Source organism: Pseudophryne corroboree, chromosome 10 (assembly GCF_028390025.1).
Source record: "Pseudophryne corroboree isolate aPseCor3 chromosome 10, aPseCor3.hap2, whole genome shotgun sequence".
NCBI lineage: Eukaryota > Metazoa > Chordata > Amphibia > Anura > Myobatrachidae > Pseudophryne > Pseudophryne corroboree.
Genome location: NC_086453.1, coordinates 171,683,458 through 171,708,918, shown reverse-complemented (window position 1 = coordinate 171,708,918; position 25,461 = coordinate 171,683,458). Strand labels below are relative to the sequence as shown.

Below are 25,461 nucleotides of genomic sequence, written 5' to 3'. Positions count from 1 at the left end.
GTGCCAAAGCACTGTATTCCTCTTTTGCCAGGTATTTATGAGGTATTATGCTGCCCAGGGCGCCCCCCCCTGCGCCCTGTAGTGCCGCTGTGTTGGGAGCATGGCGCGCAGCGCGGTACCTCAAAGACACTGAAGTCTTCGGCCGTCATTGATGTCTTCTGATCTTCTTTTACTCACCCGTCTTCTGACGGCGCGGCTCCGGGAACGAGCAGCTAGGCGTACCTAGCGATCAGACCCTCTGGAGCTAATGGTGTCCAGTAGCCTAAGAAGCAGAGCCTTGAAACTCACAGAAGTAAGTCTGCTTCTCTCCCCTCAGTCCCACGATACAGGGAGCCTGTTGCCAGCAGGTCTCCCTGAAAATAATAAACCTAACAAAGTCTTTTTCTGAGAAACTCTGGAGAGCTCCTCAGTGTGCATCCAGTCTCACTGGGCACAGAATCTAACTGGAGTCTGGGGGCGGGGCATAGAGGGAGGAGCCAGTTCACAACCCTTTTAAAGTCTTAAAGTGCCCATGTCTCCTACGGATCCAGTCTATACCCCATGGTTCTTGAAGCATCCCCAGCATCCTCTAGGACGTATGAGAAACACTGGAGTACACAAAACAAAAACCTTTTTATAAATTTAAAACTTTGATAAAGTTAATGGTCTCATAATGAATATCCACTGAGCAAAGTTAAAAGAAATCGTGTATCAGCAGTTTTATCGATTTCTGGAACTAGTCACTATCAGCTGAGTAACATTTAGATAAAACAGGGTAATGCTATTGGCTGCTATTAACTGGTAGAAAGGTCTCACGTTTCAAGGACAGTAACAAGTGAATGTAGTAGAGGTTATGCCAGACTGAAAGAAAAAGAAAAAAAAAAAAAAAAAAAAAAACACACTTATGTACTTACACTAAATTCAATTGTACTTGATGCAGGTGCAACGAAACCATACAATAAAAGTAATCTTTAACATGACAACTTTATTACAGCTTAAAAAAAAAAAAAAAAAAATTTGGACACATGTATGAGAAGCAAATACAAAATTAATTTTCAAGTGATACTTTAGTGTTCCTTTTGCATACTATATAAAAAATAAAAATATATGAAATGGAGGGGTATAATAGCTTAGCTCAAGTGAGCTGGTAGCATTTAGCTATAAAGCAATTTCACTGTTAACTTACATAAAACAAAGTTTATCCTGAGAACGTCATAGCAAGGGTATCATACTATACAACTATTAAAGTTTACAGTAAACAAACTTGCTTTGTTTATATTGCAATGCAATGGTTGGCTGGTTCAAATTTCTCAGCAGTCTGCAATTTATGTTTCCCTGCTTCTAATAAAAGTGGATGCTTTACTGATCTCCATGTGACACTCCATTGAAGCCTATTCTGGGAAGTGTGTGTGGGGGGGGGGGTCAAAAGCAGGATTTGTGAAGGGGGGTTTCCAAAGGGGGTGGAGCCAAGCATAGGGGTGGGCGGAGACTGGGGTATTATGCACTCTGTAATCTGTCACTGTGCCTTCCAAGAGTAATATAGGATATAGATATAATGTAAAAAAAAAAATTTCTATTATATATATATATATTTATATTATACACACATACATATACATACACACACACATATTGTAACACTGTAAGGGAACAAGGTGCCGTTTCGTGGGGTAAATGGCAGCTATGCAGCAGCTGAGGAATCACACAAGTCCAGTGTGTGGTGTAACTGGCCACGACCAGTTTTATTAAACAGAAAACAAAACAAACATCAAAAGAAAATACCTTGCCTGTCCGGCACTAACTAAACATAAGACGTTCCCAACGGTCTCTAAACAAAAACAAAAAAAAAAAACAGTTTTCAAGTCAACACTGTATGGCTCACTTGTGTAAGGAAGCATATTTCTCTCACAGAGATCCTGCAGTCTTCCCAGGCAGTCTACACACACTAATCAGGCTAGCAGCCCTATAACCCACTTACACAGCTGAAACCCTGATTAGCCCTCTGTGAGGACAAAGACCCAAACTGGGCCCAATGTCTGGAATTTGTCCTCTCTCTCTCTTTCAGGGCCCCTATCCAGCTTTTCCAATAAACTGAAAAGGTTCTGACAAAACAAAACATTTTCCTAATACATGTAAGACAAGAACCTGGGACAAACATACCTGCCCTCACACACTATTCCAGTGTTCTTGTCACAACATACATACATACATACATACACACACACACACACACACACAGTGGGGCAAAAAAGTATTTGGACAGCCACCGATTGTGCAAGTTGATCCACTTAAAAAGATGAGAGAGAGAGAGGTCTGTAATTTCCATCATAGGTACACTTCAACTGTGAGAGACAGAATCTGAAAATAAAAAACCACAGGAAAATCACATTGTATGATTTTTAAACATTTTATTTGTTAATTCTTGCGGAAAATAAATATTTGGACAATCAAAAAGTTTAACACAATACTTTGTAATATAACTTCGGTTGGCAATTAGAGGTCAAACGTTTGCTATTGCTCTTGAGCAGGTTTGCATACACTGTAGCAGGTATTTTGGCCCACTCTTCCATGCAGATCTTCTCTAGATCTGTCATGTTTTGGGGCCGTTGCCAGGCAACACGGACTTTCAACTCCCTCCACAGATTTTCTATTGGGTTGAGGTCTGGAGACTTGCTTGGCCACTCCAGGACCTTGAAATGCTTCTTACGGAGCCACTCCTTAGTAGTTGCTTCTACTGGCTAGAATCAGTCGTTCAACTCTTATGCCGTTAAAACGTAGCCACGGTAAGTCTTGATAGACGAACGGGCCCTGTTGCAGAAGATCCTCGCTAAGAGGTAGAAGCCACGGATCTTCGAGCAGCATCTCGAAAAGATCGGTGTACCAGGCCCTTCGTGGCCAGTCCGGAGCAATAAGGATTGCTTGAACCCTTTCCAGAATTCTTGGGATCAGAGGAAGAGGAGGAAACATGTACACCAGCTGGTAGACCCACGGAGTTGTCAGCGCGTCCATCGCCACTGCCTGTGGGTCTCTCAACCTGAAACAATACCGCTTGAGCTGCTTGTTGAGTCGAGAGGCCATTATGTCGATTTGTAGAAATCCCCACTGACGTGTCAACCATCAGAACACCTATGGGTGAAGGCCCTATTCCCCCGGGTGCAGGTCATGTCTGCTGAGGAAGTCTGCTTCCCAATAGTCCACTCCCGGAATGAAGACCACCAACAATGCCATGGCGTGTTTTTCTGCCTACAGGAGAATTCTTGACACCTCTGACACTGCGGCTCTGCTTTTTGTTCCTCCCTGTCGGTTGATTTACGTCACATTGTCCGACTGGACCTGAATAGCCCGATTCTGAAGAATAAGTGTGGCCTGCCGAAGGGCGTTGTGGATAGCCCTGAGGTACAGGATATTGACAGGAAGGACGACTTCCTGACTTGACCATCTTCCCTGAAACTGCACCGCCTGGGTGACTGCGCCCCAACCTCTGAGGCTTGCGTCTGTGGTTACCAGAATCCAATTCTGAATCCCAAACCTCCAACCCTCGACTAGGTGAGAAGTATGTAACCACCACAGGAGGGAGATCCTGGCTTTTGGTGACAGACGAATCCTCTGGTACATGTGAAGATGTGATCTGGACCATTTGTCCAACAGATCCAGCTGAAAGAGCCTCGCATGAAACCTTCTGTCCTGAATCGCCTCGAAAGAGGCCAAAATTTTCCTCAGAAGGCGTATGCAGAGATGCACAGAGATCCGGGTTGGCTTCAGGACAGCCCAAACCATCATCGACTGGATTACCATTGCTTTTTCCAAGGGAAGGAATACTTTCTGAGACACTGTATCCAGTATCATTCCCAGGAAAGAAAGCCTCTGAGTTGGGTCTAGGTGGGATTTTGGTAGTTTCAGAATCCATCCATGATCCAGGAGTAGTGTGGTTGAGAGAGCAATGTAGTCCAACTACCGCTCACTTGATGGTGCCTTTATCAGAAGATCGTCCAGGTACGGAATTATGTTCACTTCTTGTTTGCGGAGTAGTACCATCATCTCTGCCATCACTTTGAACACACTCGGTGTTGTGGAGAGACCAAATGGCAGGGCCTGGAACTGGTAGTGACAGTCCTGCAGTGCAAACCGTACATAAGCCTGATGAGTCAGCCAGAGCGGAATATGAAGGTACACATCCTTGATATCCAGAGACACTAGGAATTCCCCCTCCTCCAGACCCGAGATCCCCGCTCTCAGAGACTCCATCTTGAATTTGAACACTCGTAAGTACGGGTTCAATGATTTGAGGTTCAGAATTGGTTTTACCGAACCATCCGGCTTCGGTACTACAAACAAGTTGGAATATTAACCCTTGTTTTGTAGATGAGGTGGAACTGAAACAATGACCTAAGTCTGTAACAGTTTTAGAAAGGTGTCCTGTAAGGTTATTCCTGTCTCTTGTGAAACTGGTAAGCCTGATTTGAAGAATCTGTGAGGTGGGAGCTCCTTGAACGCCAGTCTGTAGCCCTGGGATAAAGGTCTATGACCCAGGTATCCTGGCACGATCTTGTCCAGATGTGACTGAAGAATTTTAGTTGGGCTCCCACTTGACAGTCTTCCAGGCATCGCAGTCCACCATCATGCGGAAGCTTTTGAGGAAGCAGAGCCTGAACTCTGTTCCTGTGAACCGGCAGTAGTTGGTTTCCGAGGTTTACCTCTAACCTTGCCCCTTAGCTTAGCCATCCGAAAGGACTGCAAGTTGGACCCTGAATAGGCCTTCCTAGCTGGGGGAGCTGCAGAAGGTAGGTATGTGGACTTACTCGCAATAGCTTTGGAGATCCATTTGTCTAGTTCATCTCCAAATAAGGCCTCACCTGTGAAAGGTAGGCCTTCCACGCCTTTCCTGTAGTCCGCATCCACAGTCCACTGTCATAGCCATAAACCCCTGTGTGCAGACACTGCCATAGCTATAGTGCGTGCATATTAAGCAAGCCTCTCTCTTTTATGGCTTACAGCATAAAGTTTGCAGAGTCCTGTATATGCTGCAGAAGCAAAATAATCTCCCCCTGAGGAAAGGTATCCAATCCCGCAATTAGGTTACCCGACCATTTAGCAATGGCTCACGTAATCCACCCACACGCTATAGTGGGTCTCTGGGCCACCCCAGCAGCAGTATACAAAGATTTGAGTGTAGTCTCAATCTTACGATCAGATGTATCCTTTAGGGAGGCTGCAGCAGGAACAGGTAACACTATTTTATGTGAGAGCCTGGAGACCGATGCAACCACTACCGGTAGATTCTCCCATTTTTTCCTATTCTCAAGAGGAAAAGGAAAAAATTATAACAGTTTAGGGATTTGAAATTTCTTATCAGGATTAACCCATGGTTCTTCAAACAGACTATTTAGTTCCTTTGACACAGGAAAAGTGGCTGAGGATTTCTTCTTTATATTAAAATAAGATTCCTCACTCTCCTCTGTCACCTTATCAGGGATATTCAGAACTTCTCTGATAGCTTCTATGAGAGCCTCTATTCCCTGCGACAGAGTACTCTCTCCCACCTCTGAGTGCACCTCACCCTCCTTCATTTCTGACCCCTCATCATCCGAGTCAGATTGCAGGATATGGGCCAAAGTACGTTTTTGCGGACAAATAGCAGGGGACCGAGACGCTGGTTTGGGGACAGAGTCTTTTTTCATAAACTCAGTCCTAGATTGTCTTAAGTATAGCGTCTCTTTCTCATTTCGAGATAACTTAGTAGAAATTGTGGAAATAAATTCCCCTAATGGAGTACAGCCATGTTAGTTCTGCCCCACTAGCCTGGGAAGGGATACTACACCGAGTACACACTAGTGAACCCCTAAAGAAGAGGAACACTGCGCGTACATGAAACACACTCCTGCCTGACATACTGTAACAGTGACAGCGCACACACGAAAAGGTTAAATGCACAATTAGCCCACAAAGAGCCCTTCCAGGGAGACACAGAGAGAATATGGAACCAGCACACGGCGCCCTTATCGCAAATGCCAAGCTTAGCCGGGTCGCAGACTAAGTACCTAGATTAGGGACTTTGTACACTAACAATTGCTCCCCCCCCCCTGCTATGACCCCCTGGCACCGCTGAGGTAATCTGGAGTCTCTCCGGAGGAGCTGCGCATCCCTGTCAGTCAGCGTCTGTCAGCTGCAAGAGGGAAAATGTCGCTTGTGAGCTGCTGGATCCACTCACAGTGAAGCCACACCCCTTCAATGGCGTGCGGTCTTCCCACTCTTCTTTATACTGGCTGTATGTGTCCAAATGCATAAAATGGAGACAGACTCCTTTTATGGCTTTGTTGCCAGTCCGGTTACTGTGTCCGCTGTTCAGCATCTGTGTCTGTACACAGTCGGGAGACACAGTCCGCCCCGTTTAAAAGCCGTGCGTCTCCATATCCTCATGCTGCCATAATGGCCGGTGACTCGCTAACCGAGATGCCGACTTAGTACTCTTCTGGCTCTGTTAGGAGTGGCGGCGTGCTGCAGGAATGTACGCTTGCTGTGGTGGGGCTTGCGAATAACTCATGTCGACCTTGAACATGTTGACCTAGAGACCCTGTCCACGTAGAGACCCTGTTGACCTAGTTACTGTCGACCTAGAGACCGGATCCCATCATTTACATTGGAGGCCATACTCAGATGATCAATGTGCAACTTTCAATGGTGTGAACAATGGCTGTATCTAAAGATGTACAGAGCATAATTGCAGTGTCTGAAGATGCTAAAAGCGAGTGCCTCAGTCCTTATACATCCAGACGCATAGCTGTACTCCAGAGAAAGGCTTGTAGCGGCATTTGCATGAAGTTGCAGATGTGCAAATGGCGAAAGAAGCAGCCACAAGCACTGTTGTGTACTACACAGAATCAGCCCCTGTATGTGCAGACTGTTATAACAGTCTATTAAAAACAAATAAGTCAAGTTTTGTAAAAGCACAACAGAAAAATTCAGAGACCTCTAATCAAGGCTGTAATTAGGTGTGTGGAGTGTGCCACCACCCATTGCACTGCAGGGGGCGATGTTGGCAGCACTAGTCAATTATCTGTTTTAATTACTTTTACTTGCAGCTTTCCCCATTTCTGAAGCCCAGCATCTCCTAACCGTCCCTGTCTCGTACCCCCACCGCATCTGTCACTATTACATACACAGCATTCATTGACTTGACTTGATATCTCTTTGCTGTTCAGTCGTGCTGTCCTTAATTACTTTTCAGGATGCTAATGTGCCCGGAATTCAACTCATTGCCTGTGGCATTGCAGTCAGACACTCTATTTATTGAGTTATCTGCCCTTGCATAGAAAGCTAGAGAATTCCATGCTAGAGAGCTCTACTTATATTGTACTTCGGGGGTCATTCCGAGTTTATCGTAGCTGTGCCAAATTTAGCACAGCTACGATCAGGCACTCAGACATGCGGGGGGACGCCCAGCACAGGGCTAGCCCGCACCGCATGCTAGTCTACCCCGCATGTCAGTGCCACCCCCCCCCCCCCCCCAGAAATGCAAAAGTATTGCACAGCGGCGATGCTTTTGCATTTCAGGAGTAACTCCCGGCCAGCGCAGCTCCTGCGGCTGGCCGGGAGAACCTCCTCGATGCCCGGGTCGCAGCGGCTGCGTGGTCCGGCCACGCCTGCGTTGGCCGGACCGCGCCGCCGTCCCGCCCCCTCCCGCCCAGCGACCGCCTCTGCCTGTCAATTAGGCAGAGGCGATCGCTACACTACAAGATCCAACCTGATCGCTGCAATAAACTGCAGCGAACGATCGGGTCGGAATGACCCCCTTTGTGAAAGTGTGATCAGCGTTGCTGCTGGGCAGATCTGTGTAGTGTGTGGCTTCAAGATATTGGATGTGTGGCTGTCATGGATCTTCTCGATTATGATGATGGTTATTTTTTTTATGGGGTACAGATAGCTTCATATAGTTAGAAATCTCAGTTTTTATTAGGGATCAAGTGCCTCGGTGGGTGGGGTGTTTGGCTGGAATGCAGCAGATCATGAGTTTCAGTCCTGGGTGTGGCAGTAGAATGAAATGTGTTATTTAATGAGGGGAATTGTGGCTTAATGACGGAAAGCGCTCAGGTTGAGGCATGCGCCTTATGTCCCCATTGGGAAAATGGGGAGGTGCACCATAAAGTCTAGTTACGGCTCTGCCTCTAATGACCTTATAGTCTCAGGCTGCTTGGGATAATGAAAAGAAAGTTGCAATAGTCTTAATTATTCATTTGGAGTAACAGAAAAACTGAGACAGATAATTGGTGAAATCCATCTGTGTGTATTGGCCGCTGTACAAGTTCATCACCCCACCACCACTCCAGAGTTATCGCGTATTGTACTAGGTGATATAAACACCAGATGGTGAGTGAAAGGGTCTCAATGTTCTAAGGAGCCCTAAAGTATCAGTCTGGCTTAAATATTTATAATACAGCGTGGTGTTTTGTAGATTAATATGTGTCTTATAAAATTGGATACCTAAAAAGTCTGCCACAGAATTTCAAGCATCAGTCCATGTATTAAAGGGTGTAGGTCATTTAAGAAGCACAGAATACAGCTTAGGATCACACCAAGGTCTCCTCAGTTCACACAGCTGACAGAGCCGCAGCAGCAATAATATGCAAATGCTAGTTTCAGCTTTCCCCTTGTGTACTGGCGTGCGCAGGAATGTGCAAGCATGGAGATACCCATTTTCATTGCATCTACGCGCTGTAACACCGCTGGTGGTTTGGGAAAATCACCCATCGGCATACCATCGACACTTGCATCATCCCTAATGGCAGGTGCAGTTTTGTAACATGGCATTTCTGGAAGCAGGCAGGTCTGAGAACATAGCCGCTTTCACCAACACGTCAGTGACAACACCATAACATGCACCATCATTTTTTGCATTCTCTTCAGCCACCACCCAGGAACACTCAGTTTTGCTGCCCCAATTCTGATGCCAGCGGATCCATACGTAATACCACATTTGTGCTTATACTTAGGGTAACGCATGTGTAGGCGTTTTCTGAATATTTTGTGCGTGCACAGTGGCACTTAATTGTTCAACTTTGTGAACATTGGCACTGAAGTCAGCATGCACCTCTGAATCAAGCCCTGGGTGATTAAATGGTATCCGGACTATATATCTACACTAAAAAGGTCTACAGTCAATAGGTCTACCACTAATAGTAGACATGCATTAGGTCGACTGGGTCAAAAGGTCAACATGACAATGGTCGGCACACATATAGTAGACAAGTTTTATTTTTTTCATTTGTTTCAACTTTTTCATACTTTACCATCCACGTGGCAGAAAGTGATAAACACCCCCCCCCCCCCCCCTAAAAAAAAATTGTGGCTACCTTTTCTGTGTCAACAATGTGCATGTCGACCTTTTGACCCTGTCAACCTTTTCTACTTTTGACCCTGTCAACCTATTCTATGTCGACCTAATGCATGTCTACCATTAGTGGTAGACCTATTGATAGTAGACCTTTTTAGTGTAGATCTAATAATCAATCCACACCTGTTTAAACAGTGCAATTATACACTGTGAGCCTGAGTGATTCTCAAGTCACATTAGGTAAAATGTAATCAAACATCTTATCTGTAAGCGCAAGATATGCACTTTTCAAAGTATGAGACACTAAACTGATTTTGTTGAGTGAAAATAGCCATTTGTCCCTCCACATAGCAAGGGGGGTGTCAATAAGCGCTATCCTCAACTTCTTTACAATAAACGGAAATCTAAATTTTTTTGCAGTGCTTATACAGAGTCTATAATATACACTGCAATGACACTGCAGTGTATAATATCCACACTGCAATGAAAGTTCCTTCATTTCACCCAGCTAATCTCCTCAGAAGGTCCTCAGACTTAACTCCTAGTCCTATAACTGCAGGCATCATGCTCAATGCTGCGCTTCAGCCATTGTGGGTAGTGGAAAACTAGGCCACTCTGTACTGTGTGTCAACTTTCCATTCATAGATGGTCTCAGTGGCGTAACTACCACCACCGCAAGCCACTGCGGAGGCACAGGGCTGCGGGGGCGCCGCCACTGATTGCTGGTGGGTGCGTGTGACCAGTAGCGGATCTTGCCACGGGCAAGCAGGACTTTTGCCAGGGGGCGCCGCTTTCCGGAGGGCGCAGGGCGCCATCCGGAGGGCGCCGCACCAGGGCAAGATCCGCTGCTGCTGTGCCCCCCGCTGCGAAGAGAAACTAGACGCGTACGCGTCTAGTTTCCCTTCGTGGAGTGGTCCTTTACTGTGCGGTGCGCGATGACGTCATCACGCACCGCACATCATTTCAGTCTGTACAGGGGGCGTAAATGACCACGCCCCCTGTACATAGCCATGCCCCCTATTGTCGCCCGGGGCGCACAGCGCCCAAGAACCGGCCCGGTGTGTGACTGAGTTCGGAAAGGAGCCGGAGGGCACAGCGCTAGCCTCTCCTGTGTCCGTCATGTGTCTCCGGCGGTGTGTCTGCCAAATGAAGTGCCAATTCGTGAGCCAATCAGAGCTCGCGGACCGGCAGCCAATCAGGAGCCGCAGCTGCCAGTCCGCGAGCTCCGATTGGCTCGTGAACCAGCACTTCATTTGACAGACACACCGCCGGAGACACATGACGGACACAGGAGAAGCTAGCGCTCTGCCCTCCGGCTCTTTCCCGAACTCACAGACTGTACCCTCCTTCCTGGACTGCACAGCAGCGGGGGTGGGTGTGTACCTGGCACTGGGGGGCATATTTGGCACAGGGGGCATATGTGTATTTGGTACTGGGGGGGCATGTGTGAAGCTGTCACTATGGGGAGCATATTTTTATCTGGCACTGTGGCGGAATATCTGCCACTGGTGGCACAGCTCTAGCAACAAGCATTACCTCCTGGTAACAAGCACGACACCCAGCTCATGAAATCCCTGGTAACAAGCATTACCCCCTAGCAACGAGCATGACACCCAGTGCATGAAACCCCTGGCAACGAATATTACCCCCTGGCAACGAACTTAACACCCAGCACATGATAACCCTGACAACAAGCATAACACCTAGCACATGAAACCCAGAGCATGAAAACCCCTGGCACCGTGCATGACACCCTGAGCATGAAACCCCTGGCAACGAGCAGGTAATTTAAAAGTAATTAGAAGTCTTACTGTAAGGCTTAATGTGTAATGGGCATTGCGGTGTGTGGCATAATGTATCACGGACATTGCGGTGTGTGGCATAATGTATCACATGCATTACGGTGTGTGTTATACTATATCACAGGCATTGTGGTATGTGGTATAATGTCTCAGGGGCATTGCACTGTGTAGCATAATGTATAACGGGCATTGCGACCCAAGGCATAATGTGTCACTGGCATTACGGTGTGTGGTATACTATATCACAGGCATTGTGGTATAATGTCGCCGGTGTATTGCAGTGTGAGGCATAACATATAACGGGCATTGCGGTGTGTGTTATAATGTGTCACAGGCATGACTGTGTGTGGTGTACTGTATCACAGGCATTGTATATGCTATAATGTCTCAGGGGCATTGCAGTGTGTAGCATAATGTATAACGGGCATTGCGATCCAAGGCATAATGTGTCACAGGCATTACGGTGTGTGGCATAATGTCTAAGGGCCATTGCAGTAATGTATAATGGGCATTACTATAAAAGGAGGAAAAATGACAAATATTTTAAGGGGCATGAATCAGGATAATTTTTTTTCCTGGGGTGGCCAACATCTGGGTGTGCAGGTTGCAAATCTGGGATATAAGGTAGTCTTTCCTGCAATACCACGCCCCTTCAAGCCTTAGCCACACCCATTTCAGCAAGGCCACACCCATTTCAGCAAGGCCACACCCATTTTCAGCAAGGCCACGCACCGAAGGCGTGCGCAGATTCATCGATTTACTGGAGGAAAGCAGAGAATGTCTGGGGGAAAAAATAGGATTTTAGTACCTACCGGTAAATCTTTTTCTCCTAGTCCGTAGAGGATGCTGGGGACTCCAAAAGAACCATGGGGTATAGACAGGATCCGCAGGAGCTTGGGCACACTGAAAAGACTTTGACTGGGTGTGAACTGGCTCCTCCCTCTATGCCCCTCCTCCAGACCTCAGAAATAGGAACTGTGCCCAGGAGAGACGGACATTTCGAGGAAAGGATTTTTGTTTAAACCAAGGGCGAGAAAACCTACCAGCCCACACCACAACATACTGTACAACCAGAGTATCAGGAAACCAGATAACAGTATGAATTAACAACAGCAACAAGCTGAATACAACTAATACACAACCCGCGTGTAAACAAATTTAACCAGCAATAATACACTGCAAGTAACAGTCCGCACTGGGAAGCACTGGCGTGCGCAGGACATTTTATTAGGGGGTGCACCGTCGGAGGGGTGTGTCTAGCAGCGCCTTTTGGCCGTGTCTAGCACCAACTATTGATGGTCAATGCATATAAAATATCCACCTTTGTACCAAGCCTAATAAAGCAGATACATTGTCAGATGTTGTGGGGTTCACCAAACACACACCCCTGATGGCACTCACTGCAATTACACTGCTCCCCCTCAGCCTGTCAATGCTGCTCCGACCGCCTGCCAGTATTGAATTTGTCTTCCTAAGAGGAACTCTGGCTGCATGCTGCTCCTCATCAGTGGCTGGTGTTGGCATAGCATGGAAGGAGAGAGGTGGGCGTGTGGCGGTTGGGCGTGCGAGCAGCATGACATAATCATGTCACATAACGCTGTTTTTGTACATGGAGGAGGAGCTGGGAATTTGAAAGCCGGTGTCAGTGGCACCCTTGATTAACCAAGGGGTCTGGTCAGTAATACAGTCCTGACAGGGTGCAGTGCAGAGGGGACAGTAATCAGCCTGCTCGGAGATCGCTGCATCAGGCATGCGAGATCGGGGTGCCGGACATTAGGGGGTGCCTGTGCGCACCAGGCACCCCCCCCTGCGCACACCTAAGCTGGGAAGGGCACCCAGCATCCTCTACGGACTAGAAGAAAAGGATTTACCGGTAGGTACTAAAATCCTATTTTCTGTTACGTCCTCGAGGAAGCTGGGGACTCCAAAAGGACCATGGGGTCTATACCAAAGCTCCAGAACGGGCGGGAGAGTGCGGACGACTCTGCAGCACCGATTGAGCAAACATGAGGTCCTCATCAGCCAGGGTATCAAACTTGTAAAACTTAGCAAAGGTGTTTGAAACCGACCAAGTAGCAGCTCGGCAAAGCTGAAGTGCCGAGACCCTCGGGCAGCCACCCAAGACGAGCCCACTTTTCTGGTAGAATGGGCCTTTACTGACTTCGGCAACGGTAGCCCAGCCGAAGAATGAGCTTGCTGAATCTTACTACAAATCCAGCGTGCAATAGTCTGCTTAGAAGCAGGATTTCCAATCTTGTTGGAAACATACAGGACAAAAGAGAGCCTCAGTTTCCCTGGCAAGAGCCGTTCCGGCGACGTAAATCTTCAAAGCTCTTACAACATCAAGAGACTTTGGAACTGCTACAGCATCCGTAGCCACAGGTACCACAATCGGTTGGTTAATGTAAAAGGAAGAAACCACCTTCGGCAGAAATTGTTGACGAGTCCTCAATTCTGCTCTATCCGCATGGAAGATCAAATATGGACTCTTGTGAGATAAGGCCGCCAACTCTGACACTCACCTGGCAGACGCCAGAGCCAAAAGCATGACTACCTTCCAAGTGAGAAACTAACTGAACCTTACGCAAAAGGTTCAAACCGGGGAGACACAAGAAACTGCAAGACCACTTCAAGATCCCATGGCAGCACAGGCGGTACAAATGGAGGATGGATATGCAGCACTCCCTTCACAAAAGCCTGAACCTCTGGAAGGACGGCCAATTCCTTTTGAAAGAAAATAGATAAAGCCGAAATCTGCACTTTGATGGAACCCAATTTCAGGCCTGCATCGACGTCTGCCTGCAAAAAATGGAGAAACCGACCCAAGTGAAATTCCTCCGCAGGCGCAGTTTTGGTCTCACACCACGAAACATACTTTCTCCAATTACGGTGATAATGTTTAGCTGTAACCTCCTTCCTCGCCTTAAGGAGAGTGGGGATGACCTCCCCAGGAATACCTTTTCGAGCTAAAATTTGGCGCTCAACTTCCATGCCGTCAAACGCAGCCGTGGTAAGTCCGGAAATATGCAAGGACCCTGCAATAACAGGTCCTCACAGAGGGAGCGGCCAAGGATCTTCCACCAATAATTCCTGAAGATGCGGATACCAGGCCCTGCGCGGCCAATCAGGAACTACGAGAATCGCCTGAACCTTTGCTCGTCGTATGATTCCCAGCACCTTTGGAATGAGAGGAAGTGGAGGGAACACATATACCGACTGAAACACCCACGGAGTCACCAGGGCGTCCACTGCACTGGCTTGAGGGTCCCTTGACCTGGAACAATACCTCGGAAGCTTCTTGTTGAGGCGAGACGCCATCATGTCTATCAGAGGAATTCCCCAACGCTTCGCCACTTCTGCAAATACCTCTTTGTGAAGAGCCCACTCTCCCGGATGGAGATCGTGTCTGCTGAGGAAGTCTGCTTCCCAGTTGTCCACTCCCGGGAGGAAGACTGCTGACAGAGCGCTCACGTGCTGTTCTGCCCAGCGAAGGATTCTTGTGGCCTCCACCCTAGCCTCTTGTTCCGCCTTGACGGTTTACATGCGCCACCGCTGTTATGCTGTCCGACTGGATCAGGACAGGTCGACCCTGAAGAAGGCTCTTTGCTTGTAGCAGGCCGTTGTAAATGGCTCTTAACTCGAGGACATTTATGTGGATACAAGATTCCTGGTTTGACCATTTCCCCTGGAAATTTCTTCCTTGGGTGACTGCGCCCCAGCCTCGGAGACTTGCATCTGTTGTCAGTAGGACCCAGTCCTGGATTCCGAATCGGCGCCCTCCTAGAAGGTGAGAGCTTTGTAGCCACCACAGGAGAGAAATCCTGGCCCTGGAAGATACTTATTTTCCGGTGCATGTGCAGGTGAGACCAGGACCATTTGCTCAGCAGATCCCACTGAAACACCCGGGCATGAAACCTGCCAAACGGAATGGCTTCGTACACCGCAACCATTTTCCCCAGAACCCGAGTACACTGATGAATCGACACACTTGTCAGCCTCAGAAGCTCCCTGACCATTGTCTGTAGTTCCAGAGCTTTGTCTTCCGGAAGAAACACTCTGTAACTCCGTATCTAGAATCATGCCCAGAAAGGGCAGCCGAGTGGTCGGAATCAACTGAGACTTTAATAAATTTAGAACCCAACCATGTTGTCGCAGAACCGACAGAGACAATTCCACATTTCGTAACAATTTTTCCTTGGACCTCGCCTTTATCAGGATATCGTCCAAGTACGGGATAATTGTAACCCCTTGTTAGCGAAGGAGAACCATCATTTCTGCCATGACTTTGGTGAAAATCCTCGGGGCCGTGGAAAGCCCAAACGGCAACGTCTGAAATTGGCAATGACAATCCTGTATCGCAAACCTGAGGAAAGCTTGATGCGGAGGATATCGGGACGCGTAAGTAGGCATCCTTTATATCGACTGACGCCATAAAATCCCCCCCTTCTAGGCTGGAAATCACAGCTCGAAGAGATTCCATCTTGAACTTGAAAACTTTCAAGTAAGGATTGAGGGATTTTAGGCTCAGAAAAGGTCTGACCGAACCGTCCGGCTTCGGTACAACAGAGAGGCTAGAGTAGAACCCCTTCCCCCGTTGGGACGGGGGAACGGGAACAATGACCCTCTGTTGACACAACTTTTGTATAGCTGCCTTCACGACCTCCGTGTCGCGAAGAGACATGAAAAAGCGGTGAGGGGGCATCTCGTGAAACTCCAGCCTGTATCCCTGAGACACTATTTCTAGGACCCAAGGATACAGGCCTGATTGAACCCAGACCTGACTGAAGATCCGCAGACGGCCCCCCACCGGTCTGGACTCCCCCAGGGGAGCCCCAGCGTCATGCAGTGGACTTGGTAGAGGCGGGGGAGGACTTTTGGTCCTGGACGCCTGATACTGCAGGCGACTTTCTTCCCCGTCCTCTACCCTTTGAAGCGAGGAAGGACGAGCTTTTTCCTCGCTTGTATTTATTTGGACGAAAGGACTGCATCTGCTGATGGGGTGCCTTTTTCTGCTGTGTGGGAACATAAGGAAGAAAAGATGACTTACCCGCAGTCGCGGTAGACACCAGGTCAGTCAAGCCGTCACCAAACAAGACACTACCTTTGAAGGGGAGAGCTTCCATAGCCTTCTTGGAGTTGGCATCAGCATTCCATTGATGGATCCACAGCACCCTCCTGGCCGAGATCGCCATGGCATTGGCTCTTGATCCCAAGAGACCAACATCCCTCGCCACATCCTTCAGGTAATCTGCAGCGTCCTTGATATAACCAAGAGTCAAAAGAACATTATCTTTATCAAGGGTATCCATATCAGAAGCTAAATTATCAGCCCATTTAGCAATAGCACTACTCACCCATACCGACGCCACAGCAGGTCTGAGCAATGCACCCGTATTAGCGAAAATGGTCTTCAGAGACGTCTCCCGCTTGCGATCTGCCGGATCCTTGAGAGCTGCCGTGTCAGGGGACGGAAGCGCCACCTTCTTAGACAAATGGGATAGAGCCTTGTCAACATTCGGAGACGACTCCCATTTTTCCCTGTCAGAGGGGAAAGGATACGCCATGAAAATTCTCTTGGGAATCTGCCACCTCTTGTCCGGCGACTCCCAAGCCTTTTCACAAAGAGTATTCATTTCATGAGAGGGGGGAAACTTCACCTCAGGTTTTTTCCCTTTAAACAAACAAATCCTTGTTTCCTGCACCGCAGGTTCGTCAGAGATAAGTAAAACATCTTTAATAGCCACAATCATGTACTGAATACTCTTAACTAGCCTTGGGTGTAAAGTAGCCTCAGTAAAGTAGACATCGGAAGCAGAATCCGTGTCAGTATCCGTATCTACCATCTGGGTAAACTAACGCTTTTGCGACCCTGACGGGGCCTGCACCTGAGACAAAGCATCCTCCATGGATTTCCTCCACACTTGTGTGTAAGACTCCGATTTATCCAATCTCTTAGACAATGAGGCCACATTTGTATTAAGTGCACTTAACATCGTAAGAAAATCAGGTGTGCCGACTGTGCAGGCTGTGCCGACAGAGCCATCTCCAGACCCGTATCTGCGCCCCCAGCAACCTCCTCCGGGAGTAACACTCAGCTTCAGACATGCCGACACATAGTACCGACACACACACACTGCCTCAGCTAGGGGACAGACCCACAAGGAAGCCCAGATAGAGAAAACACAGAGGGAGTATGCCAGCTCACACCCCAGCACCCATATATCCCACCAAACGATATATGTGGAAAAGCGCTGCTATTAATTACAATATATGCACCAAATATCTGTGCCTGCCCTCTTCCCCCCCCCCCCCCCCCCCCTCAATTTGCTCCCTTATACTTGAATGGTGCTTGGAGGTCCCGGGCCAGCGTCTCATGCAGCGGCTGTGGATGAGAGAAAATGGCGCTGGTGAGCTGTGCGGCTATGCCCTACCCCTTCCCGGCGCGCTTCAGTCCCGCAAAAATGTAAACTTGAATTGCTGCGGGGGTACGGAAAACGGTGCCCAGGCACCGAAAATGCCTTCTGCCAGCCCTTAAAAGACCCCCCCAGCGCCCTGCACCCGCAAGTGCCGTTGGTGAAGTGTGTGGGAGCATGGAGCGCAGCGCTACCGCTGCTACCTCGTTACTGAAGTCTTCTGCCGTCTGATGTCTTCGGATCTTCACATACTCACCCGGCTTCTTTTTTCTGGCTTCTGTGAGGAGGGGTGACGGCGCGGCTCCGGGAACAAGCAGCTAGGCGAACTAAGTGAACGAACCCTCTGGAGCTAATGGTGTCCAGTAGCCTAAGAAGCAGAGCCCTTAACTAAGTAGAAGTAGGTCCGACTTCTCTCCCCTCATAGTGTTCACTCTAGGAGTGAAAAGGGGCAGGGCGCCAGACACCGGGGGCACATGTGCGCGCGTCTGAAATGGGGGCGCGGACACGCAAATTAGGGGGCGCGGCAACGCCTACGTCATTTTAGGAGTCGGTGCGGCCCACAGACGCTACTATAGAGAGCGTCTGTGGCCGGCGACGTCACTGTTGGGGGCGTGCCCAGCACCTCAGTCGGTGCTGGGCTTCCCCCAGCCCTCTCCCAATGCGTGAATGGATGCCGCGCGCATGCGCACGTTATCTATACATGCCGGGAGGGCAGGAATCGGGCGGCTGTTCTAGCAGGGCGCCGCAAAAGGGGCAGGGCGGGTTTTGCCTGCTAAAAAACGGGCAGGGCGCGGCGCCCTGCTAAAACAGCCTAGAGTGAACACTACCTCAGTTCCTCGATGCAGGGAGCCTATAGCCAGCAGGACTCCCTGAAAATAAAAAACCTAACAAAAGTCTTTTCTAGAGAAACTCAGTAGAGCTCCCCTAGTGAGTGTCCAGTCACTCCTGGGCACAAAGTCTAACTGAGGTCTGGAGGAGGGGCATAGAGGGAGGAGCAAGTTCACACCCAGTCAAAGTCTTTTCAGTGTGCCCAAGCTCCTGCGGATCCCGTCTATACCCCATGGTCCTTTTGGAGTCCCCAGCATCCTCTAGGACGTAAGAGAAAAATTTCTAGTTACACCACTGGATGGTCTATAAGAAAACGACTAAAGGGCCCTACACACATAGCAAACCGCCGCTGAGCTGCCCGACACGTCCGGCGGGCAACCCAGCGGCAAGGGGAGTGAAGTTTCTTCACTCCCCCGTCACCTGGCTCCATAGCACTGCATGCTAATATGGACGAGATTGTCCATGTTGGCCTGCATGTTTAAACGAGCCGGCACCAGCGATGAACGAGCGCCGGGCCACGTATCGTTCATTGCTGGTGCCTACACATTGAAAGATATGAACGGTATCTCGCTCATTAATGAACGAGATCGTTCATATCTTTCACTGATATCGACCAGTGTGTAGGGCCCTTAAAACACAGTAACTCTGTGTATTCACTAATTATATTACACAACTTTAGATGTGAGAAAGATCTGAATGAATGACTGCAAAGACCAAACAGAAAGAAAACTTGTCTTTGTGTAACAGGACAGAAAGGTCTAAAATCCTGCGCTCAACTTCCCGACTGTGCACTTACTTCATTACTCTGTAGTTCATGTAAATTTTTTAAATTATATTTCTCTAACGTCCTAAGTGGATGCTAGGGACTCCGTAAGGACCATGGGGAATAGCGGCTCCGCAGGAGACTGGGCACAAAAGTAAAGCTTTAGAACTACCTGGTGTGCACTGGCTCCTCCCCCTATGACCCTCCTCCAAGCCTCAGTTAGATTTTTGGGCCCGAACGAGAAGGGTGCACACTAGGTGGCTCTCCTGAGCTGCTTAGTGAAAAGTTTAGTTTTAGGTTTTTTATGTTCAGTGAGACCTGCTGGCAACAGGCTCACTGCATCGAGGGACTAAGGGGAGAAGAAGCGAACTCACCTGCGTGCAGAGTGGATTGGGCTTCTTAGGCTACTGGACATTAGCTCCAGAGGGACCGATCACAGGCCCAGCCATGGATAGGTCCCAGAGCCGCGCCGCCGGCCCCCTTACAGAGCCAGAAGACAGAAGAGGTCCGGAAAATCGGCGGCAGAAGACGTCCCGTCTTCAACAAGGTAGCGCACAGCACTGCAGCTGTGCGCCATTGCTCTCAGCACACTTCACACTCCGGTCACTGAGGGTGCAGGGCGCTGGGGGGGGGGGGGCGCCCTGAGACGCAATAAAAAATACCTTGGATGGCAAAAAATGCATCACATATAGCTCCTGGGCTATATGGATGAATTTAACCCCTGCCAAAATACACAGAAAAACGGGAGATAAGGCCGCCGAAAAGGGGGCGGAGCCTATCTCCTCAGCACACTGGCGCCATTTTCCCTCACAGCTCCGTTGGAGGGAAGCTCCCTGGCTCTCCCCTGCAGTCACTACACTACAGAAAGGGTTAAAAAAAAGAGAGGGGGGGCACTAATTACGCGCAGTATTAAAAATACAGCAGCTATAAGGGGAAAAACTTATAATAAGAATTTACTTACCAATAATTCTATTTCTCGTAGTCCGTAATGGATGCTGGGGACTCCGTCAGGACCATGGGGAATAGCGGCTCCGCAGGAGACAGGGCACAAAAATAAAGCTTTAGGATTAGGTGGTGTGTACTGGCTCCTCCCCCTATGACCCTCCTCCAAGCCTCAGTTAGGATACTGTGCCCGGACGAGCGTACACAATAAGGAAGGATATTGAATCCCGGGTAAGACTCATACCAGCCACACCAATCACACCAATCACACCGTATAACTTGTGATCTGAACCCAGTTAACAGTATGACAAACGTAGGAGCCTCTGAACAGACGGCTCACAACAATAACAACCCGAATTTGTTTGTAACAATAACTATGTACAAGTATTGCAGACAATCCGCACTTGGGATGGGCGCCCAGCATCCACTACGGACTACGAGAAATAGAATTATCGGTAAGTAAATTCTTATTTTCTCTAACGTCCTAAGTGGATGCTGGGGACTCCGTCAGGACCATGGGGATTATACCAAAGCTCCCAAAACGGGCGGGAGAGTGCGGATGACTCTGCAGCACTGAATGAGAGAACTCAAGGTCCTCCTCAGCCAGGGTATCAAATTTGTAGAATTTTGCAAACGTGTTTGCCCCTGACCAAGTAGCAGCTCGGCAGAGTTGTAATGCCGAGACCCCCCGGGCAGCCGCCCAGGATGAGCCCACTTTCCTTGTGGAATGGGCCTTGACAGATTTAGGTTGTGGCAAGCCTGCCACAGAATGTGCAAGTTGAATTGTGCTACAAATCCAACGAGCAATCGTCTGCTTAGAAGCAGGAGCACCCATCTTGTTGGGTGCATACAATATAAACAGTGAGTCAGACTTTCTGACTCCCGCCGTTCTTGAAATATATATTTTCAATGCCCGGACCACGTCCAACAACTTGGAATCCTCCAAATCATTAGTAGCCGCAGGCACCACAATAGGCTGGTTCAGGTGAAACGCTGACACCACCTTAGGCAGAAAATGAGGACGCGTCCGCAGTTCTGCCCTGTCCGTATGGAAAATCAGATATGGGCTCTTATATGATAAAGCCGCCAATTCTGATACTCTCCTGGCTGAAGCCAGGGCCAGTAGCATGGTTACTTTCCATGTAAGATACTTCAACTCCACCGATTTGAGCGGCTCAAACCAATGGGATTTGAGAAAATCCAAGACTACATTAAGATCCCACGGTGCCACTGGGGGCACAACCGGGGGCTGTATATGTAGTACTCCTTTTACAAAAGTCTGGACTTCAGGAACTGAAGCCAATTCTTTCTGGAAGAAAATCGACAGGGCCGAAATTTGAACCTTAATGGACCCCAATTTGAGGCCCATAGACAATCCTGTTTGCAGGAAATGTAGGAATCGACCCAGTTTAAATTCCTCCGTGGGGGCCTTCCTGGCCTCACACCACGCAACATATTTCCTCCAAATGCGGTGATAATGTTGTGCAGTCACCTCCTTCCTGGCTTTTACCAGTGTAGGAATGACCTCTTCCGGAATGCCTTTTTCCCTTAGAATTCGGCGTTCAACCGCCATGCCGTCAAACGCAGCCGCGGTAAGTCTTGGAATAGACACGGTCCCTGCTGAAGCAGGTCCCGTCTTAGAGGTAGAGGCCACGGATCCTCCGTGAGCATCTCTTGAAGTTCCGGGTACCAAGTTCTTCTTGGCCAATCCGGAGCCACTAGTATCGTTCTTACTCCCTTTTGCCGTATAATTCTCAGTACTTTTGGTATGAGAGGCAGAGGAGGGAACACATACACTGACTGGAACACCCACGGTGTTACCAGAGCGTCCACAGCTATTGCCTGAGGGTCTCTTGACCTGGCGCAATACCTGTCCAGTTTTTTGTTGAGGCGGGACACCATCATATCCACCATTGGTTTTTCCCAACGGTTCACAATCATGTGGAAGACTTCTGGATGAAGTCCCCACTCTCCCGGGTGTAGATCGTGTCTGCTGAGGAAGTCTGCTTCCCAGTTGTCCACTCCCGGAATGAATACTGCTGACAGTGCCATCACATGATCTTCCGCCCAGCGAAGAATCCTTGCAGCTTCTGCCATTGCTGTCCTGCTTCTTGTGCCGCCCTGTCTGTTTACGTGGGCGACTGCCGTGATGTTGTCCGACTGGATCAACACCGGCTGACCCTGAAGCAGGGGTTTTGCCAGACTTAGAGCATTGTAAATCGCTCCAGTATATTTATGTGAAGAGACATCTCCAGGCTTGACCATACTCCCTGGAAGTTTCTTCCCTGTGTGACCGCTCCCCAGCCTCTCAGACTGGCATCCGTGGTCACCAGGACCCAGTCCTGTATGCCGAATCTGCGGCCCTCTAACAGATGAGCACTCTGCAACCACCACAGAAGAGACACCCTTGTCCGTGGCGATAAGGTTATCCGCTGATGCATCTGCGGATGTGATCCGGACCATTTGTCCAGCAGATCCCACTGAAAAGTTCGTGCGTGGAATCTGCCGAATGGAATCGCTTCGTAAGAAGCCACCATCTTTCCCAGGACTCTTGTGCATTGATGCACAGACACTTTCCCTGGTTTTAGGAGGTTCCTGACAAGTTCGGATAACTCCCTGGCTTTCTCCTCCGGAAGAAACACCTTTTTCTGAACCGTGTCCAGAATCATTCCCAGGAACAGCAGACGTGTCGTCGGGGTCAACTGAGATTTTGGAAAATTCAGAATCCACCCGTGTTGTTGCAGCACTAGTCGGGTTAGTGCTACTCCGTCCTCCAGCTGTTCTCTGGACCTTGCCCTTATCAGGAGATCGTCCACGTAAGGGATAATTAATAAGCCTCTTCTTCGCAGAAGAATCATCATTTCGGCCATTACCTTGGTAAAGACCCGAGGTGCCGTGGACAATCCAAACGGCAGCGTCTGAAACTGATGATGACAGTTTTGCACCACGAACCTGAGGTACCCTTGATGTGAAGGGCAAATTGGGACATGCAGGTAAGCATCCTTTATGTCCAGGGACACCATAAAGTCCCCTTCTTCCAGACTCGCTATCACTGCTCTGAGTGACTCCATCTTGAACTTGAATTTTTGTATGTACAGGTTCAAAGATTTCAGATTTAGAATAGGTCTTACCGAGCCGTCCGGCTTCGGTACCACAAATAGCGTGGAGTAATACCCCTTTCCCTGTTGTAGGAGGGGTACCTTGACTATCACCTGCTGAGAAAACAGCTTGTGAATGGCTTCCAATACCGTCGCCCTGTCTGAGGGAGACGTTGGCAAAGAAGACTTTAGGAACCTGCGAGGGGGAGACTTCTCGAATTCCAACCTGTAACCCTGAGATACTACCTGCAGGATACAGGGGTCCACCTGTGAGCAAGCCCACTGTGCGCTGAAATTCTTGAGTCGACCCCCCACCGCTCCTGAGTCCGCTTGTAAGGCCCCAGCGTCATGCTGAGGGCTTTGCAGAACCCTGAGAGGGCTTCTGTTCCTGGGCAGGGGCTGCTTACTGCCCTCTCTTACCCCTTCCTCTGCCCCGAGGCAGATATGACTGTCCTTTTGTCCGCTTGTTCTTATAGGACCGAAAGGACTGCGGCTGAAAAGACGGTGCCTTTTTCTGTTGGGAGGGGGTCTGAGGTAAAAAGGTGGATTTTCCGGCAGTTGCCGTGGCCACCAGATCCGATAGACCGACGCCAAATAATTCCTCCCCTTTATACGGCAATACTTCCATATGTCGTTTGGAATCCGCATCACCTGACCACTGTCGCGTCCATAAACTCCTTCTGGCAGATATGGACATCGCATTTACTCTCGATGCCAGAGTGCAAATATCTCTCTGAGCATCTCGCATATAAAGGAAAGCATCCTTTAATTGCTCTATAGTCAATAAAATACTGTCCCTATCCAGGGTATCAATATTTTCAGTCAGGGAATCCAACCAGACGACCCCAGCACTGCACATCCAGGCTGAGGCGATGGCTGGTCGCAGTATAACACCAGTATGTGTGTATATACTTTTTAGGGTAGTTTCCAGTCTCCTATCAGCTGGATCCCTGAGGGCGGCCGTATCAGGAGACGGTAACGCCACTTGTTTTGATAAGCGTGTGAGCGCCTTATCCACCCTAGGGGGTGTTTCCCAGCGCGCCCTAACCTCTGGCGGGAAAGGGTATAATGCTAATAACTTTTTTGAAATTAGCACTTTTCTATCTGGGTTAACCCACGCTTCATCACATACATCATTTAATTCCTCTGATTCAGGAAAAACTACAGGTAGTTTTTTCACCCCCCACATAATACCCCTTTTTGTGGTACTTGCAGTATCAGAGATATGCAAAGCCTCCTTCATTGCCGTGATCATATAACGTGTGGCCCTACTTGAAAATACGTTTGTTTCATCACCGTCGACACTAGATTCAGTGTCCGTGTCTGGGTCTGTGTCGACCGACTGAGGTAACGGGCGCTTTACAGCCCCTGACGGTGTCTGAGACGCCTGGGCAGGTACTAACTGGTTTGCCGGCCGTCTCATGTCGTCAACTGATTTTTGTAATGTGCTGACATTATCACGTAATTCCATAAACAAAGCCATCCATTCCGGTGTCGACTCCCTGGGGGGTGACATCACCATTATCGGCAATTGCTCTGCCTCCACACCAACATCGTCCTCATACATGTCGACACACACGTACCGACACACAGCAGACACACAGGGAATGCTCTTATCGAAGACAGGACCCCACTAGCCCTTTGGGGAGACAGAGGGAGAGTTTGCCAGCACACACCCAAGCGCTATAATATATATGGGAACAACCTTATATAAGTGTTGTTCCTTATAGCAGCTTAAATATATCAAAATATCGCCAAAAAATGCCCCCCCTCTCTGTTTTACCCTGTTTCTGTAGTGCAGTGCAGGGGAGAGTCCTGGGAGCCTTCCTCACAGCGGAGCTGAGCAGGAAAATGGCGCTGTGTGCTGAGGAGAATAAGCCCCGCCCCCTATTTCGGCAGGCTTTTTTCGCGGAGTTTTAGATATCTGGCATGGGTTAAATACCTACATATAGCCTCAATGGCTATATGTGATGTATTCTTTTGCCATAAAGGTATTAAATATTGCTGCCCAGGGCGCCCCCAGCAGCGCCCTGCACCCTCCGTGACCGCTTGGTGTGAAGTGTGTGACAACAATGGCGCACAGCTGCAGTGCTGTGCGCTACCTTCATGAAGACTGAAGAGCCTTCTGCCGCCTGTTTCCGGACCTTCAATCTTCAGCATCTGTAAGGGGGGTCGGCGGCGCGGCTCCGGGACGAACCCCAGGGTGAGACCTGTGTTCCGACTCCCTCTGGAGCTAATGGTGTCCAGTAGCCTAAGAATCCAATCCATCCTGCACGCAAGTGAGTTGAAATTCTCTCCCCTAAGTCCC

At 48.9% G+C, this 25,461-nt stretch overlaps 1 protein-coding gene across 3 annotated transcripts in view; it reads right to left on the bottom strand.

Annotated features, from left to right (window-relative positions):
- Positions 1-25,461, bottom strand: part of TMEM51 (transmembrane protein 51) — a 418,775-nt gene that overhangs the window by 287,605 nt on the left and 105,709 nt on the right. Inside the window, exon 2 of one of the 3 annotated variants that reach the window (XM_063942937.1) lies at positions 16,464-16,647. The exons of the other annotated variants lie outside the window; for them this stretch is intronic. The gene's annotated coding sequence lies outside the window, so the exon portion shown is untranslated. The remainder of the gene's footprint in view (positions 1-16,463; positions 16,648-25,461) is intronic. 3 annotated transcript variants of the gene reach the window in all.